Raw genomic sequence first — 17,924 nt, 5'->3', positions numbered from 1 at the left:
AACCTCAAAGCACTTTTCCTTTGTCACCTGAATAAGCCTTCTAGATTTCTGTACAAAAATCCTACATCCACTACAGAAGTTTGCCCCTGAAATACTCCCATCAAACCAGCCGCTTTGCTTTTTGCTGTTTCATGTTCATTTTAACCAGAAACTTTTTCAAAAACTAAACTTAAAACTGTTGGCAAACATTTTTGAGAATCACAGCCTCAGAAAACATGAAGGGGAGTGCTGGGAGCTGACAGAACCTCGCTCTTTTCCGAGAAGTTACAGTCCAGCCACATGTGCCGGAAATCTTTCTTTCGGAATCTTTACCACCCAAGTTTCAAAGCCCTGTCCTCGCAACAAGGCTCTGAGTCAGTGGTTCTCAACAGGAGTGATTTTGCCCCTCCCTCCATGGCTACAGAAATTTAGCAATGTCCAGAGACATTTCTGGCTGGCACAACCTCAAGTACGGTGAGGGGTGCTCCTGGCATTCAGTGGGGTAGGGAGTAAGTGGCCAGAGACGCTAAGCATCCTATGCTGCAAGGGACAGCCCCCAACGAAGAATAGCCCGGCCCTCAAGCTCACTAGTGCTGAGGCTGAAAAGCCCTGCTTTCCGGAACGGACCTTCCCCTTGTCACCTGTTCTCCCACCAGGACCTAACCCTCCTAAGATCACAATAAACCAGCTGGGGATCCCCGGGTGGTCCGGTAGCTGACGCTCTGTGCTCACAGTGCAGGGGGCCTGGGTTGGGGAACCAGCTCCCACATGCTGCAGTGAAGACTGAAGATCATGTGTGCCAACACTAGGATCTGGCAGAGCCAAACAAACACAACGTAAAAAGACAAACCCATAAATCTGCTCCCCTTGGGCGTCCCCCCAGCCTGGGGAGGGGGCCAGCTCCCTCCAGCGCCCCGCCCCTTCCTCCCTCACCACCTGAGGAAGCCTGCAGACCAAGGGCTGCCCACGGGCTGATCCCAGCTGGTCCGGAATTCCAAAATGAGGCCACTGCCTTGTCTCGCTGGACACCAAACTCACCTGAGGCAGTTTTAGATTTCTGAAATGGAGGGCTTTCATCTATAAGACATGACTAAGAGCATCCCCCAGGGTGATCGTTCACAACATGTCTACTGACTTTTCAAAGTAAACTCACTTAAAAGTTCTCTTCCTGGAGCAGAGAAAACAGAGAACACACACAAGGAGAATGAAGGGCATCACGTTGTCCGACGCTCGGTTATAGTAAGAGGAGAGGGAAGCTCTCGGTGTTGCTCACGAGATCCTCCTGCATTCGCACTGATTTCACCAGACAGTCGAGAGCTTGGAATAATGGTCACGCAGGAATGCTCTTGTTACACAATTTTCCACCAAATAGGGGAAAGCAGGGATTCTACAGTGTAGGGATTTTGGGAAGTGCTGGATTAAACACATACACACACATCTTTCTTCTCCCAAGGCTTCTCTACACTTTTAAGTGCTGATGTGAATTTCTAGCATGAAACTTCATCATGGGGATCCAATGTCCAAGCTGGAAGCATTGCCCAAGCTTATTGGATGCTGGACGCTTTCAGAGTGAGACATCTCTGGGGCTTATTTAAAACAAAGTTTAATCAAATCTCACAGTTGCAAGAGGTCAGTTACACTTCTGGGGCTTTCCTGGTGGATCAAACGACAGGTTCGATCCCTGGATTGGCATGACCCCCTGGAGGAGGGCATGGCAACTGACTGCAGTATTCTTGCCTGGAGAATCCCATGCACAGCAAAGCCTGGTGGGCTACAGTCCATGGGGGTTACATAGAGTTAGACACGACTGACCGACTTGGCACGCACACACATGATTTAATAATGAGCATCCTTCACTTAACTGCCCTCCTGCAGAAAAAGCAGCCCAGCAAGGTCTTCGAGGCAGAACAGAAATTTCCCATCCTCAACAACCCGACACCAAGGCAGAGTGTCACCAAAGAAGGGACAGCTAAATCTGAAACACCAACAGAGGGCAACGGTACCTACTGCCCAAGATTAGCAGGAAAAGAATTTTTTTTTAAAAAGCTATGAGTCATCTAAATCAAAACCAGACAACCCTAATCAGTATTACTACTCAAGTGCTAAACTATGTGTTTCAACTTTCCCCAAATTAATGCTAGACAGCCGAGCCAGACTTGCATTTTGCCAAATGGACAGACATGCATGAGGGACCTGAAACGTTCACACACTCATCTCACAGAGACACACACACACACACCTGCACCTAAGAGCACCCTCAGACATACACACACACCTCTCTCTCACACACACACACTCACCACACACACACACATCTCACACACACATACCACACACACACACCTCTCTCACACACACACCTCACACATACCTCTCACACACACACCCATCTCACACACACACACACACCTCTCACCTCACACACACCCCTCTCACATACACACCTCCCCCTCACACACACACACACCCCTCACCTATGAGCACCCTCAGACACACACACACACACTCATCTCACACACATACACACACCTCTCACCTCACAGTCACCTCACACACACACACACCTCTCTCACATATACACACCCCTACCTGTGAGCACCCTCAGACACACACACTCACCTCACACACACACTCACCTCACACACACATTCCTACCTAGGAGCACCCTCAGACACACACACTCACCTCACACATACACACCTCTCTCTCACCTCACACACACACCTCTACCCATGAAGTACCCTCAGACACACACACACACCACGCACACTCACCTCACACACACACACTCACCTCACACACACTCACCTCACACACACACACACACTCACCTCACACACACACACACCTCACCTCTCTCTCTCACACACACCCCTACCCACGAGCACCCTCAGACACGCAGCGACACACCCAGGAGAGCCCCTGACACTAGGCTGGCCAACTCCTCCAGCCCTCCGGCCAGTCTTCTCACACCAGGCGCTGCGCGATTATGGAGCACTGATAGCGAAACATACTGTTTTCGTGATTTTTGATAAACAGAAAATACAGATTGCATCTCCACTCTCAAGAGCTGCTACACCTTGGCTGCTAAACTGCAGTGCGAGGCCACGGCCGTCAGGTCCAGAAGACCCGGGCGTGAGCGCCGGCCCCGACGCCCGATCCCTCGCGCGGCGAGGGCGCCCCGGGCCTGGCGGGCGAGGCACCGGCTTGTCAGCGCTGCTGCGAGTCCGAACCACTCGGAAATCCAAAGTGGCTCCACAGAGACACCCTCTCCCAAAGTGACCGACTCACCCTTCAGCTGTCTTCCTCCCAACTCGGGTTGAGTCACTTCCTGCCTCAAACTCCGTCCCCGCCTGAAGACGCTTCCCCGTGTCCTCGGCATGGACTTCCTTCCCCAGCCAAGCCCTACGCTTTCTCATCATCTCCTACCTTGGATCTTCTCTCCCTTTCTGTAAAACTTCATCCCTCTATTTTTTTCAAAATTTCACCTGAAGTTTATCTCTATTGGAACCTCTACTTCCTCACAACGTTTCTTTGATTGCGTGTTTCCTCCTGTCTCTACCTTTAGAAGCCAAGTGAGTGTATCAGAAAATAATAGTGTCGAAACCCTTAGGACACAAACTCAGTCCACTTACAGGTAAGCTATTTTCTGACGATAATGAATCACAGCAAAGCTCATCCAAACGGCTCTCCTACAAGCACAGAGAGCCTGCACATCTCCCAGGTCCTGCAGCCCTGTACTTTTTTACTTTCTGAAAAAAATATCTGGCCGCACCTAGAGGTATGTGGGACTCTAGTTCTTCCCTGACCAGGGATCGGACCCGCGCCCCGTGCATTGGAAAGTGGGTTCTTGGCCACTGCACCCCCCGGGAAGTCCCTCATGGGTTCTCACACACCCATCGGTCTGTGTGCCACACTCTGCTGGTTCTGGCCAGACTCACTGGACGGGGGACCGGTCATCTGTGCTTTGCCGTCTGATGTTCTCTGCACATCTGCCCAGCTAGTCTTTGACCCTGACTCTTGGCAGGCTCCAGGACGACCTGTGACTTACCACCCCACGACATACCCTGAACTCATCCCCAGCTCAGATTAACACCCGTGGTTCCAACCCTTTTCTCCAGCACGGACCCCCACAGCCACGCCCGCCCTGAATGCCCCGTCTCGTCCCTGCTCCCCTCACAGCAATGTGAGGCCACAGCTGACGCACAGGACACACACTCTCCCCACCCCGGCAGGGATTCAGCACAAAACCGTGACCTGACGGATTTAACCAACAAGTAATGAGCCGGATGCAACGTGCTGCATTCACTCGTCGCAGCGCTCTCAGACTCCAAACGCCCAGTAAGATCTAAAACTCAACCAGGGTTTCTGTGCAATGGGAGGCTTTCTTGATATCTCATGTGGCAGTAAAAGTGAAAGTCACTCAGTCCTGCCTGACTCTTTGCGACCCCATCGACTGTAAAGTCCATGGAATTCTCCAGGCCAGAATACTGGAGTGGGTAACCTTTCCCTTCTCCAGGGGTTTTCCCAACCCAGGGATCAAACCCAGGTCTCCCGCGTTGCAGGCGGTTTCTTTACCAACTGAGCTATCAGCGATGCCCAGGAATCTCATGTAACAGACACCATTTTATCCTTACAACTAATTTAATCCCATTTCCAAATTTTAAAACACGCCAACTACAGTTCTGTGGTCTCTCACAGTTCAAACACGTAATTCACCAAATTCCTTGCTGCTGCTAAGTCACGTCAATCGTATCCGACTCTGTGCGACCCCACAGATGGCAGCCCACCAGGCTCCTCCGTCCATGGGATTCTCCAGGCAAGAGTACTGGAGTGGAGTGCCATTGCCTTCTCCGACCAAATTCCTTACTGGAACTCAATTTCTCCTTTGGCTCAGGCCTGGGATTGAGCTTCCCCAAGACATCTGGATCCAAGGCCTCCAGAGTGTGTGCCTTCGTGTGCACTAGACACGCAGGCGGTGTTGATTAGCCATTCTTCACCACCACCCTGTGAGGAGGCTCATTAGGGCTCCCATTCCAAGGGAAAGTCACAAGTCACCCACTCCCTGTCAGGCATGGAGGCAGAAACAGCGGCCACTAACCGCTCCGAGTCCTCCCCGCCCATCGGATCCCAAGTCTCTGAACCAAACATGGCGGTTCTAACCGCGCTGAGTCCTCCCCGCCCGTCGGATCCCAAGTCTCTGAACCACGCGTGGCGGTTCTAACTGCTCCGAGTCCTCCCCGCCCATCGGATCCCAAGTCTCTGAACCAAACGTCACGGTTCTAACCGCGCTGAGTCCTCCCCGCCCATCGGATCCCAAGTCTCTGAACCACGCGTGGCGGTTCTAACTGCTCCGAGTCCTCCCCGCCCGTCGGATCCCAAGTCTCTGAACCAAACGTCGCGGTTCTAACCGCTCCGAATCCTCCCCACCCATCGGATCCCAAGTCTCTGAACCACGCATGGCGGTTATTCCTGTCTGTGGCTGCCGCTTAGTCCCTAAGTCGTGTCCAACTCTTCGCGACCCCATGGACTGTAGCCCACCAGGCTCCTCCTTCCGTGGGATTTCCCAGGGAGGAATGCTGCAGTGGGTTGCCACTTCCTGCTCCAGATCTTCCAGACCCAGGGCTGGAACCTGCACTGGCAGGAGGCTTCTTTAGCACTGAGCCCCCAGGGAAGCCCTGCGGTTACTCTTACATGTTGACTTGCTGATACTGTTCATCACAGTGACTCCAAACAGGTACCCCTGCTATGGATCTCCCGGACCTCATCCTGACAGTAAAGCTCTCTCTGTCTCACCAGTCAAGGGGCCAAGGTAATAAAGCTTCAGTAACGCAGGTTATGTGGGTACAAGAATACACTGAGTATCTAGGCAGATCCTGCATACCCAGAAACCAGCGTTCATGCCAGGCTGGGTATCCATGACCCAACAATGAGGGCTGACCCCAAATGCCCTCACTGGCATCACATGCAAAGCGACGGTGAGTTCCCGCAGTCGGGCCAGGCTTGGAGCATCAGATGACTTGGAAGCAGAGACAAAGGATCTGAAACCAAGGGCACGCTACAGACCCCTGCTACTCCATGAGGTCCACGGACCATCACCTGGGAGCTGGTCAGAAATGCAGGATCCCGGGCCCATACCAGCCCTAGTGAATCATTACCTGCATTTTAACAAGATCCCCGGGGTGATCTGTATGCCACTGGTCCTACCTGGACGATAAGGGCACCCAGGAGGGGCCTGGGGTCAGCAGGAGCACAGGACCGGCAGCAGCGGGTGGGGAAAGGCAGGGAAGAGTCGCAGAGCGACCCGGACCCTGCTCCAAGTCCAGGTCCGTCTCTCACTCAGCGCTGCCCTCCTCGGTCAGTCTCTTAACGTCTATAAGGCTCACCGGGGATGTTAATTATACCTTTCGGGGGACAGTCAGCATAAAGCCTCCAGCATACGGTAAACTCGCAGTGGATTTCCTTTCTGTTCGCCATCAGACACCAGTGTGGCGTGGCTGTCTAAATCCCGCAACCTGGAGATGGATTAGGGTATCTGGGAGAGAAAGGGAGCCCAAACCAGGGAAGAATGAGTTTCTCTAACAAGGAGGCCCTGTCGTAGCTCTCACCCTATCTTAACCGGAAGAAGGCCTCAGCATCAGTGAACGAGAACACTGCGGGGCACCAGGGAACTTTCACTGTTGAACTTAGTCGTCCATCCAACAATCCGGACCAGCACTATCAGACAGAAACAGAATGAAAACCACATATATAGTTGCAAGTTTTATGGGGGGGGGGGGGGGGTTTTGCACTTTTTTTATTTACTTGCCACTCGGCATGCGGGATCCTAGCTCCCCCATGAGGGATCAAGCCCACACCCCCCGCAGTGGAAACTCCTAGTCTAAAACCACTGGCCTGCCAGGGAAGTGCCTCTGTCTTTAAAAGAAAAGGGCTGGTGGCGTGGGGGTGGGGGGCGGCGGGGATAGGGTGAAATAAGTTTTAGTAATAAGTTTTATTCAACCAAAGTATTCTTTCAACATAAAGTCTATATTAAAAAGCTGTTAGTGAGGCATTTTACATTCCTCTTTGCTATCTAAGTCTTCAAAACCCCGTGTATATTTTATGCTTACAGCCCATCTCAATTAGGACTGGTGGTGGTTTAGTCCCTAAGTCGTGTCCGACTCTTACGACCCTATGGACTGTAGCCCGCCAGGCTCCTCTGTCCATGGGATTTTCCAGGCAAGAATACTGGAGTGGGTTGCCATTTCCTTCTCGAGGGGATCTTCCCAACCCAGGGATTGAGGCCCGGCCTCCTCCATGGCGGGCAGATTCTTTACCAACTTAGCCACCAGGGAAGTCCCCAAAAAAGGACTGGCCACACAGCAAGCGCTCAGAAGCTGTTACGTGGCGGGGGCCGGCCCACGGGACAGGGCCGTTCTAGACAGCGAGGTCCCGGGACCCCTGCTCCCCTCCATCTTCCATCCATCCCCTCCAAGGTCCAGTGTGTAAGACATGACTATCTGGTCACTGCCAAGCAAACATGGGCAGCAAAGGGCTGGGGAGACAGACGGAACAGAGGCCTGAGCTATCCGGCCACAGCGTCATGATCAACTTTTGATTGTTCTGAAACTCTGGTTGACAAAAAGTATACCAACAGACAGACAACCTAGATGCTAGGCCCTCCCTGACTGGGCTAAATTTACTTGGGAACAAAGACAGTTGAAGTGTTAAGACTTTAACTCCAAAATTTGTTCAAGATTTTCCAGCTATAAATGTTAAGCGTGGCCAAGTAAGAACAAGGACTCTTGCCGAGATGTCCCTCGCTTTTCATCAGATAAAGGGCAGCTGCAACTCAAAACCTACAGACCAGGCAGGAAACACTATATACGCCTTCATGCCCCACACCCCAAAACAGAAATCACTCCCGATAAAGGCGGTAGAAGACTGGACGGGAGAAACGCCACCAAGACAGCAAAGAGATGCCAGGGACGAGCCCCTCTCCTGAAACAGGAAGCTCGGGAATATGGGACAGCTAAGATTTTAGGGAGGACTCAGGAGCACCAGGCACTCTGCTAGGCACTTCCTGTGCACTTAATCTTCTAAACAACAGTCAAGAAAAGAACGGTTTCGAATTTTAAGTTAACTCGCTGAGGGGGCTTTCCCAGGCGGCACTAGTGGTAACAAACCCGCCTGCCAGCACAGGAGATGTTAAGCGACACGGGTTCGATCCCTGGGTCGGGAAGATCCCCTAGACGAGGGCGTGGCAACTCACTCCAGCATTCTTGCCTGGAGAATCTCGCGGACAGACAAGCCTGGTGGGCCACAGTCCGTGCGGTCGCAGAGTTGGACACGACTGAAATGATTTAGCAGACACACAGGCATAATCAAGTCTCAAGCGAGAGACCTCAAATGACCTCCCAACTCTTGACGTATCAGCAAAACCGTGAAGGACCAGCTTATTGATGGGTACCTGTGTGAGGGCTTCATTTCACTAAATCAGACTTTAAGGTTCACACGATATAAGAACTATAAATAAAAGATGGCTTCTATAAATAAAAGCTGGCTTCTATACCATCAAAACCCAGACAATTTTGGATTGCAGAAAGAAATACTGACAGCAACAGCCTTGGGCTGGAAGTCTGTGGGGAAGTGGGTTCTGGTTTCAGATGTGCTGTTAACTACCTGCTGAACCCCACCTCCACCCCAGTTTGGGCTCACTGCGGAAAATGAAGAGATAACTATAAATGCTTAATGGATTTCCAGCTATGTAGTTGTTTATTTTTAAACACAGAACTGTGACTTTTCTAACCTGCAAGTTTTTGAAAAACTCTTACTGTTCGGATACCCAGAAAGAATCTGTTCCTCACAGAAGAAAATAACCAAAATCACCACCCATCGCTAGACCGCATGAGCCAGCAGGAATTTGGTTCCCCGAAAGGCAAGGCTGCCTTGAGAAGACACTCAAGAACTACACCACCTTGACTTCACCTTTGGGTCTCTATGAATCTTTCCGGACGCTCAGAATCTCTAATTATGCACAGATGGAGTAATACCTGACTGAGAACAAAAGAACAAACCTGCATTCGGGGGCCCTCATGACCGTCGACTAGAGGACACCTGGCAGGGAATACTCGGGACGGCTAAGAAGGCCACGCTGACTTCGTCTAAAAACACTCCTTATTTCAGCTTTCAGATTTACATTAAGGAGAATTTACTCTTCCCCTCAATCTCAAACAGGCCGAACTGAGAACTTCCTGTCTGTGGAGGAGCGTTCAAAGAATTCCTTAAATCGTGTTTATTTGCGAGAACAAAAGATTTTTCTCAACACCACTTGCAATTTACACTGATTTTCTTATCCTTTTCGAAGAATAAATAAAGCAAAAACACCTCCTCGTTTCTTCTCCCAACCTGTCCCTCACCCCAGTGCCCAGTAAAGGAAACGCTTAGGTCTTCCCGGCATGCTATTCTAGCACTGTGCGTCTCTGGTGTAGTCACAGACTCTTCTCTCTCATCGTGATGACCGAAGTCAGGAAAACCTGGCTAATGACAAAGGCCCTGAACTGTGCCTCCGACTTCTCCACGACACCTGCTCCCCTTCCCTGTCCCCAGCAGGCCCTCCCAGCCCGGAGCACCGTCCATGACTTCCCCTGGTTCCCCGATCCTGCTCCTCCCTCAACAAGGCAGAAGAGCCCAGGGACGAGGAGCAGGCTTCCAGTTCCGCCGGCACCCCATTTCTGAGCGGGCAGACCTTGGCCAGGATCTTTGCCTGAGTCTCCTGACTTGCACTACAGGGGGGCGGTGGGGGGCAACAGCGTTCAGCTCGCCTCAACATCTTGGTCTTAAACCTTCGGAAAGGCTACCACGACAGAGGGTGCTGCCTGCAGGTGTCCGGCTGCTGACATCACAGTCTGCCCTCCAACTTTCAGAAGCACACGTCTTTCCTGCCTCCCCTTCATTGACGCGATTTACTTTTTACTGTACAAACCATTATCTTCTGGCCACCCAAACTGACACCTTCTCATATCTTTCCTCTATCAGCTCTGTTCTGCACTAACTGCTCCCAATCTAGACCCCCACCTCACACGATCTGGAAGGCAAAGGACACCCCATGGGCAACACAACCCAAACCTGAACTCATTCTACCAGCAGCTGCACTTCCGCAGTCTTTTCCTGCCTCCTGAATTCAGAATCTCAGAGCCAGAAGTAACCTCTGACACGTTAACTTCAGAGAGCAGCCTCCTCGCCACCCTCCTCTCACACACACATCCACACACACACAAAGAGGCATCCTCCCCCTCTATCAGGCCTCATATCTAACTGGAGACCAGCGCATGTGCGTGCGCGCGCGCGCGCGCACACACACACACACACACACGCACGCACGCACGCACGCACGCACAGGCCCCCTGACGCGGTCACCACCTACCACTCCATCGCCATGGCAATGCCTTGGATGGAGCCCTCCTCCTCTCTCCTGGATGGCTGCCGTGGGGCCCCCACTGGATGCTGAAGAGCCTCCATTCCAGGCTCACGGGGCTGCCCTGGGTCCTCTGTCATAAACAGTCTCTCTCTGCCCCTCTGCCTCCACAGGGAAGCGCACCCTGGAGTGGACGGTGCAGGACGGCCTTCGGAAGCCCAGCCATCGCCCGCTTCTTGCCCTCTGCCCGCCCGCCCGCTCCCCCAGGGCCTGTCCACACATAGTCCCTCGGGCTCTGCTCGCCCTATAGGTCGCTGCCTCCCTGGCGTACTTTTACTGGCTTTTTCGGCTCAGAAGCCACCTCGTCCAGGGCTCCTCCCTCTGAACTTGGCACTAGGTGGCCCATTCACATTCCTATCATAGCATCCGTGCACTACTTCCCACTAGCCTTTCCTCTCTGGATGCCTTTGCCCTCAGTCCTCGCAGTGCCTAGCACAACGTCTGGGCTTAGGAAACACGCTGCAGCTGCTCCATGGATGAAAGAACCCCCAAATTAATGCTGATCCCCGCGTCTCAGGCTCCCATCCCTTGTTTTTCATCACTAGGACCTCAGTCCACTTGCTCTTCCTGATCTCAAACGCTATTTTACCTGCAAAAAAAAAAATCTGCTTCCAAAATCTCCCTACTTCAAGGCTTTGAGACTACTGACACATTTTCACCTCTTTAAAAGACATAAAAGCTGAAAAATAACTTCAAATATTAAAATAACGCCAATATTTTGAAACTCAAGAAATCAAGTTATAATTAACATAAGTTCTTGATGCAGCTAAGATTCCATTCCAAAATTTCGATTCTGGCACTGGCTGGTGTTTTACGGAACCTGAAGACAAATGCAAAAATTAAACTGCCAAATGGTTCTGAAGGGATCAGGAATAACTGCTGAGGGAGATAAAGGCGATTTCACCACTTGCAGGTTCTTGTTTCCACTTTTAGCTAATTCCGATTCGTTCTGGGTTATAAAGCCTGTCATCCCGTTAGTGAGTGGTCTATTATCATGAACATCTCTCATGTGTCCTCGGATAGCATTTGCTACGAAAAAGGTACTTGGGAAGTCTTAACTGCAGCTGACAACGCTACATCTTTTCGGGAGCTACAACCAGCTGAATTTACTTTCATCCTAACTTTGAGTTCTTACCTACTCACCATGACCCAGCCATCCCACCCCTCAGTCGTCTGTACCAAACAGACATAAAAACTCACGTTCAGACAAAGACCCCTATGCAAATTTTTATAGCCACTTTATTCTGGGAACAGGATTACAAATAAAAAAAAAACTAGAAACAACCCTCGTGTCTTTCAACGGAAGAACAGAGAAACAAACCACGGCACATCCATAGAGAGGTCTACACGACTCGGCAATCAAAGAAGCAGCAAGTATGGATACACAAAACAATGTGGATGGACTGCCCTTCAGATACACTCTGTAACTGAAGGAAGCTATTTGCATGGCATTCTGGAAAAGACCAATATAAGGTCAGAACAAACTGGTGGCTGCCAGGGGGATGGGAATGCAGAGGAGCGTCTGACCACAAACGGACAGCAGGTGGGAAGGTTTCAGGAGATTGAACAAGTCCCTGTAGGTAACGGTGGGGCAGACACAGCGCTACGCACTTGTCAAAACCCTTAAGACTGCACACCGTGGAGTAAGTTTTATTGTACGTAAAGAAATGGTTAATCGCTTAACCACGACACACTTAGAGATCACACACCAAACACAGGAACACCTCCTCTGACTGCACTTGGCTTCACTGCCCTTCACAGATACCAGGTTTTTAAAAATATTGAAGCTTTGTGGTAACTGTGCCTCATCAGATGACAGCTAACATTTTCTGCAGCAATAAAGTATTTCTGATACGGTGTTTCTAGACATGATGCTGCTGCTGCTGCTGCTAAGTCACTTCAGTCGTGTCCGACTCTGTGCAACCCCATAGACGGCAGCCCACCAGGCTCCCCCATCCCTAGGGATTCTCCAGGCAAGAACACTGGAGTGGGCTGCCATTTCCTTCTCCAAAGACATTAGGCTATTGCACACTTAATAGACCAGAATGTAAACATAACTTTTATATATACCAAGAAACCAAAAAAATTCCAGGGACTTGTTCCATTGCCATGGTCTGGAACCTACTGCGGTGGTCTGGAACCCATACCCACAATACCCCTTGGGGTAATACCTGTGTAATTAACACAAAGGTACGGATTTCCTTGGGGCTCCCCTGGTGGCTGAGCGGTAAAGCACTTGCCTGCCAGTGCAGGAGACGCGGGTTCTATCCCTGGGTCCGAAAGATTCCAGAGAAAGATAATGGCAGCCCACTCCAGTACTCTGGCCCCGGAGAGGCCGTGGGGCCGCAGATTTCCTTCCCTTTTACCAGGTGTCTTTGTTATTATTATTGTGTTGCTACTGATGAGGAAGAGATGTTAAGGGAATGCGGGGGGCGGAGGGGGGGGAACCAACCCCAAATCGTCCCCCAGATCTTCCCTGCAGCCCCCGCGCTGGCAACCTCGGCTCCAGCTGCGAACAGCTGAATGGAGTCCCACCAAGAATACAGCAAAGATCACTCAAACGCAACGGGAGACCGACGGCGCCCCCCAGCGGAGCCCAGGAACGCATTCAAGGGGAGAAACAAGGCGGAAGGCTGGGGGTCTCCCCGAACAAATCCTCCAGTTTCAACTCATCCCCTGGAAGGTATCTGCAGAAAATTCCATCCACATGTCAGCCTCAGCTTTCCTCCTTCCTTTAAAAAGGAGTCAAGGCGGGAGCGGGCAGGGGAATCTCCTTGCGAGAAGAGACAGCAAAAACACAGAGAACATGATTTCTCCGAAAGCAGGAGGCTGAGAGTTCTAGAAACCCCTGACCCCATATTCTTCAAGGTAGAAAAAGTGACTCCAAGAGGCCAACAACAAGAACAAGCCAAGGTTCACCACCTAGTGACACTTTCTTTCCAGTGGACCCACCCCACCCAGCCAGAGGCACACATTCCTCCCTGGAGGGACGGCCGGCCCAGGACCCTGGGAGACCCCCTCAGGCAACCCCGCTGAGTGAGCCGGGGGCCCAGGTGTGCGGCCTGCATGGTGACGGGGACAGCGGGGCGAGGGCTGGCCCCACCTGGGTGCCTCCCTGCTCCCGGCCTGGCTCCTTCTGGGAAAGGGGACGCTCTGGCTTCTCCACGCTCACATTCCTGAGCCCAGGAAACTCTGGTTCCCCTCCCAGGAGTCCCAGGTCTGTGACAGGCTCAGAGCCCGGCCCGATATCGCCACCTGAGACAAACCTCAGGCCGAGATGAGCTCCTGATTGCAACCCTGGAGAACCAGCTCTCCGACCTGCAACGGCCCTCTGCAGCTGGAAAGACAGGCCTTCGTACAAAACACATGCTATTTTCCAGGAGCCTTTGCAGGAGCCGGGGTCGGGGGGAAGGGGTGGAGAGTAACAAAGCTAAAAACCACAGAGAATAAGCCAGAACATTCTGGGACACGCCACGCCTTAGGAAAAGGGCTTTTTAAAACATCCTTTTCAAGGATCTGTCGCAGCAGGGGGTCAGTTGTCAGAGTTAAATAAAAATCACTGACTTTCTAAAGACAGGAGTGAAGGACTCAATTATGTAAAAAACAGCTTATTGTATTAAGCTAATTAAGGGCTATCATATTACCCATCTGAGTTTTAGCTGGCACCCTAAAAGCAGGAACAGCGTATCATGCAACGTGGACTGGGATCTGCTTTGCAAGCAGATTTCGGCCACATTCAGACACAGAACCTCTGGCAGGCAAAAATGTAGAACTGAAAAACAATTTTCACACAGCGATTTGTAAAGAATTCTGTTCCATCGCATAAGCTATTTACTGGTCTATCAGCCCGAGATTACATTTATCTCTATTAAATACCACAGCAAGCACTCTGAGCTAACCATGTGCTGTTGTTTCTCAGTTTCATCACACGCTGGATGCTCTGAAATCATGAGAAAAAAATTTAACAATAAAACCCTCGCATACTTGACACCCTTCACTGCAGAAACTCTGCCCACCAACCGCCAGCACACAACCTCTCCTAAGACCCTCGGCATTTCTGAAAAGACGACTCTGCCGAATGCAAAGACAAAACAAAATACCCTCTACAAAGTAGGGGAGACAGGTTGTTTTCCATTGTGCCTTCCATGGGCTCCCTTTGACTGTACTTTGACCAAACCAGAAGCCAGAACTCTGCTATCCGTAGCTGAGATCATCTTGGGTTGGATTCTGGTGCTGCTGGCTTCCTGTCTAGGGAAGCTGCAGTCCTTTTCACAAAGAACCCCAAAGTGAAATGCTTCATGTTCTCCTGTAAACTCTCACTGCCTTTGTTCCTTACTTTGCCACCACTCATTACTGCCTGCTTCTCTCTCCTCCTCAAAAACCTCTTGGAGGATGCATAAAAATACCAGCTGAAATCAAACTGTCATCTTGTAAGGCATTGGACATTGTCTGCCATCCACTGCTGTAAAGCTTTGAGTTAACAAGCATCTTTGCACAGAGGAAGCCATACTACCCAGCCTCCTCCTGGCACCACGTTAAGTATTCCACATTAAAATGTATGCCACAAATAATCCACTGGCAAACTCACCATTCACAGCCCCCCAGATCAATAAAAGCCATTCCACCACTCGACTCGGAGTGAAAAGCCTTTCAGGTTAACACACAGAGCGAGGTAAAGAGAAAGGTGATGAATGAACAAAAGGCAAATCTACCTTCAGACTCCTCAAATCCCTAAAAGGTGGCCAGGATGCCTGGATTTTTGGCAAAGTCCTTCCCTTTTTCTGTAATCTTTGGGGAGAAAAAGCTACTCGTGTACTGCTTCAGTCTTATGTAAAACAGTGCATTCTCCACAAGGCCCTGACGCCTACCATTCTCTCCAACTTGCTTCTTTTCAGGCCTGCCTCTTCTAAATGACCAGCCACATGCGATTTAATGAAGTCATTCTGATTTCACCCTGATAGCAACACCCTCATAAAAGTCCCTCTAATCCCATTAAACTTGGCTAACGTTATGAGTATTTCCTCTCCACTCTCCACCCAGTATTATCTCCAGGGTCCCAAGCCACTGTCAGTCTGTATCTGAACGGAGCTTCAAATAAATACTTAAATTCATGCTCAGAATGTCGTTTCTCACCTTGTGAACCTTGACCTTTTGGAAAGACTTTGGACCAGTGTTCAGTTACTGTCACACGGTTGCATTCTCTGCAAATATGAAAGGGTTAAAGGCAGCCCCAGTCAACAGGCCTACAAGGAAAAAAAAGACAGCATGTATGCCTTGCAGCATCACTGGAATGCATTTATGCTCATTTCCTAGAACAATGGTGTTACCTTTCGGCCTTCATATCAGCCAGACGTATCCCCAACACCCTTTAGGAGCTTCTAAAACAAAAAGCACAAAACGGAACATACCCTGCAAGAGAAGAAAAGCATGCAAAGTAGCATTCTCCAGCAACAAACAGACTACCATTACAAATCCATCAGTTCATTTGGGTTTGGTTTTGTTAAAAATGCAGAGCAAGAGAGAGAGAACTGCAGAAACCCAGTGTCCCCACCCTACCAAGGCACATTTTTTGTCTTTAGGAAGGGCCATAAATCTCAGCTCCTTGTCCATCCCTTAAGCAAAAGAAAAAGGCAGGAAAAGCCCAAGTCATCTCAAGCTTGCAAACCTGCACATTTTCCCCCATCTTCTCTACACAGAATCTTCTAGGGCTCCGTTAGTCACGTACCCGTGCTGTGTGCTGTCTAAGTGTGCGTTCACATAGTGTGTTGGGACGGTCCCTTCCTGCAAGCGCCTCGGCTTTTGGCTGCCATGAAGGGAGGAAGCTGCTATCCCACTGTAGTAGCTCAGGGACTGCATTGTGTTCAGGAGCTGATCTGCCTCAAACCAGTTTCAGCCGGTTCTGGTCACCCTACATAAAAAAGCTATGGCAATCCTCGCTGAGTTGCCAACAAGTCCCTGAAAATCAGCAGCAGAGGGGGGCATCTCGCTGGGGCTGGCTGCCCCTCTTCGGGTCCTGGGGAGGAGGGGAGGGTCCTCGAGTGTCCCCCCGCCGTCCCCATCACCCCGCGCGAGCGCACAGCCTTGGAGAGGCTCACCTCTCCAGCACCCCAGAGCCCCTCGGACCCACCCCTCGCCTCCGGCCCGAGCCCACCGCGGAGCCCTGCGGCCCGCGCCTTGCTCCTCCCCGCACTTACCTCCCACAACCTGGCTCACATCTTTGTGTACGTGTGGTGTCAAGCGTGTGCGCTCTGGCTTGGTGGCTGACCACGAGCCCCCCAAGAAAGAGCCATCTACGTGTGTGTCTGCTCCCCCTGCCCGCGCTGGCGGCGGAAGCCGGCCTGGGCCCCCTGGCAGGGTGGTGCTGGCTTGTTGACCAGGCTCCTCTCCGCCTGTCCCCCCCAGCCCCCTCCTCCCGGCCCTCTCCTCGCCCTCCCTGTCACCACGAGCACCAGCACCACCAGCGGGGCCCCCCCAGTCTCCTCCTCCTCCGACCTTCTCTCCTTTCAAGCACCTGGGGGTGGGGGGGAGCCCAAATCCCTTCACCTCGGGCCAAGAAAAAAAACAACAAAAAGCCTAGGGATGTCTGGGTGGGGGGTTGCGGGGGGCAGACCCGGGGACCGAGGGGGCACAGAGGCCTTTTAAAAAATGCGCTGCGCACCGCCGGCGCTGGAGCGGGGAGGAGGCGGCGCTCACGTGGCCCCCCTCTCGGAACCGGCGGGGCCTAGCCAAACCGGCGGGGCCTCGGGTGCCCCCTACCCCCCCACACAAGGAGGCCGGCGGGGCGCGAAGGCCGGCGGTGCCCGAGGCCGGCCGTGGGACAGGCCGCGGCGATCAGGCCCAGGGACCAGAGCCACACGGGCCGGCCGGCGATCGCCAAGGCCCCGGGCACGAGGGGCCGGCGCCCCAGCCTCGCCCCCCGGGGGGAGCGCCCGCCCGCCCGCGCGCGCCCCGCTTCCTCCGCAGCCCTGCGCGCCCCGCGGCGCACACCCACCCCCGGCCCGGGGTCGGCCCTCGCAGCGGTCAAGCCCGGGCGTCTGGGCCGCAGCTCGGATGACCTTTGTTCCGCGCGGCGCCGCCGGCGGCTGCTGCTGCTGCTGCTGCTTCCATGCCACGGGCGTGTCGTCGCATCCCCGCCGCCGCGGCCGGGCTGCGCGTGAGCGGCGGGGCGGCCTCGCCCGCCGGTGCCGCCGCCGATGCTGCCGGTGCCGCCGCCCCGCCGCCGCCGCCGCCGCGGCCTCGCCGTGCGCCCGGCCCGGGCCCCGCGCGCCTCCCCGGGCGCCGCGCTCTAGGCCGCGCGGCGGCGGCGGCGGCGGCGGCGGCGGCGGCGGCGGGGCGGCCACGCCGGGGCCTACGACGGGGGTGCGGGCCCCGGGCGGCGGGGCGGCGGCGGAGGCTCGGCCCGAGCCGAGAGCGAACAAAAGGGAGCGCGGGCGAGGGGGAGGGGGCGGCCGGTGGGGGGGGGCAGGGAGGCTCGGGGAGAAGGAGGCGA

General features: G+C 52.9%; 1 protein-coding gene across 5 annotated transcripts in view; it reads right to left on the bottom strand.

Annotated features, from left to right (window-relative positions):
* The window catches only part of ZNF532 (zinc finger protein 532), a 110,994-nt gene extending 93,503 nt beyond the window's left edge, over positions 1 to 17,491 (bottom strand). For 3 of the 5 annotated variants that reach the window (XM_052660228.1, XM_052660224.1, XM_052660229.1), the window contains exons 1-3: positions 17,427 to 17,491; positions 15,763 to 15,844; positions 15,569 to 15,678 (exon numbers count right to left, since the gene is read on the bottom strand). The gene's annotated coding sequence lies outside the window, so the exon portion shown is untranslated. Of the gene's footprint in view, positions 1 to 6,587; positions 6,697 to 15,568; positions 15,679 to 15,762; positions 15,845 to 16,160; positions 16,372 to 17,426 lie in introns of all 5 variants that reach the window. The other 2 variants (XM_052660226.1, XM_052660225.1) reach the window with 2 other exon arrangements.
* Positions 17,492 to 17,924: the final 433 nt, after the last annotated feature.

This window comes from Budorcas taxicolor, chromosome 22 (assembly GCF_023091745.1).
Source record: "Budorcas taxicolor isolate Tak-1 chromosome 22, Takin1.1, whole genome shotgun sequence".
NCBI classification, from domain to species: Eukaryota; Metazoa; Chordata; class Mammalia; order Artiodactyla; family Bovidae; genus Budorcas; species Budorcas taxicolor.
The sequence above is the reverse complement of the archived record's forward strand: the minus strand, read 5'-3'. Positions and strand labels throughout refer to the sequence as shown.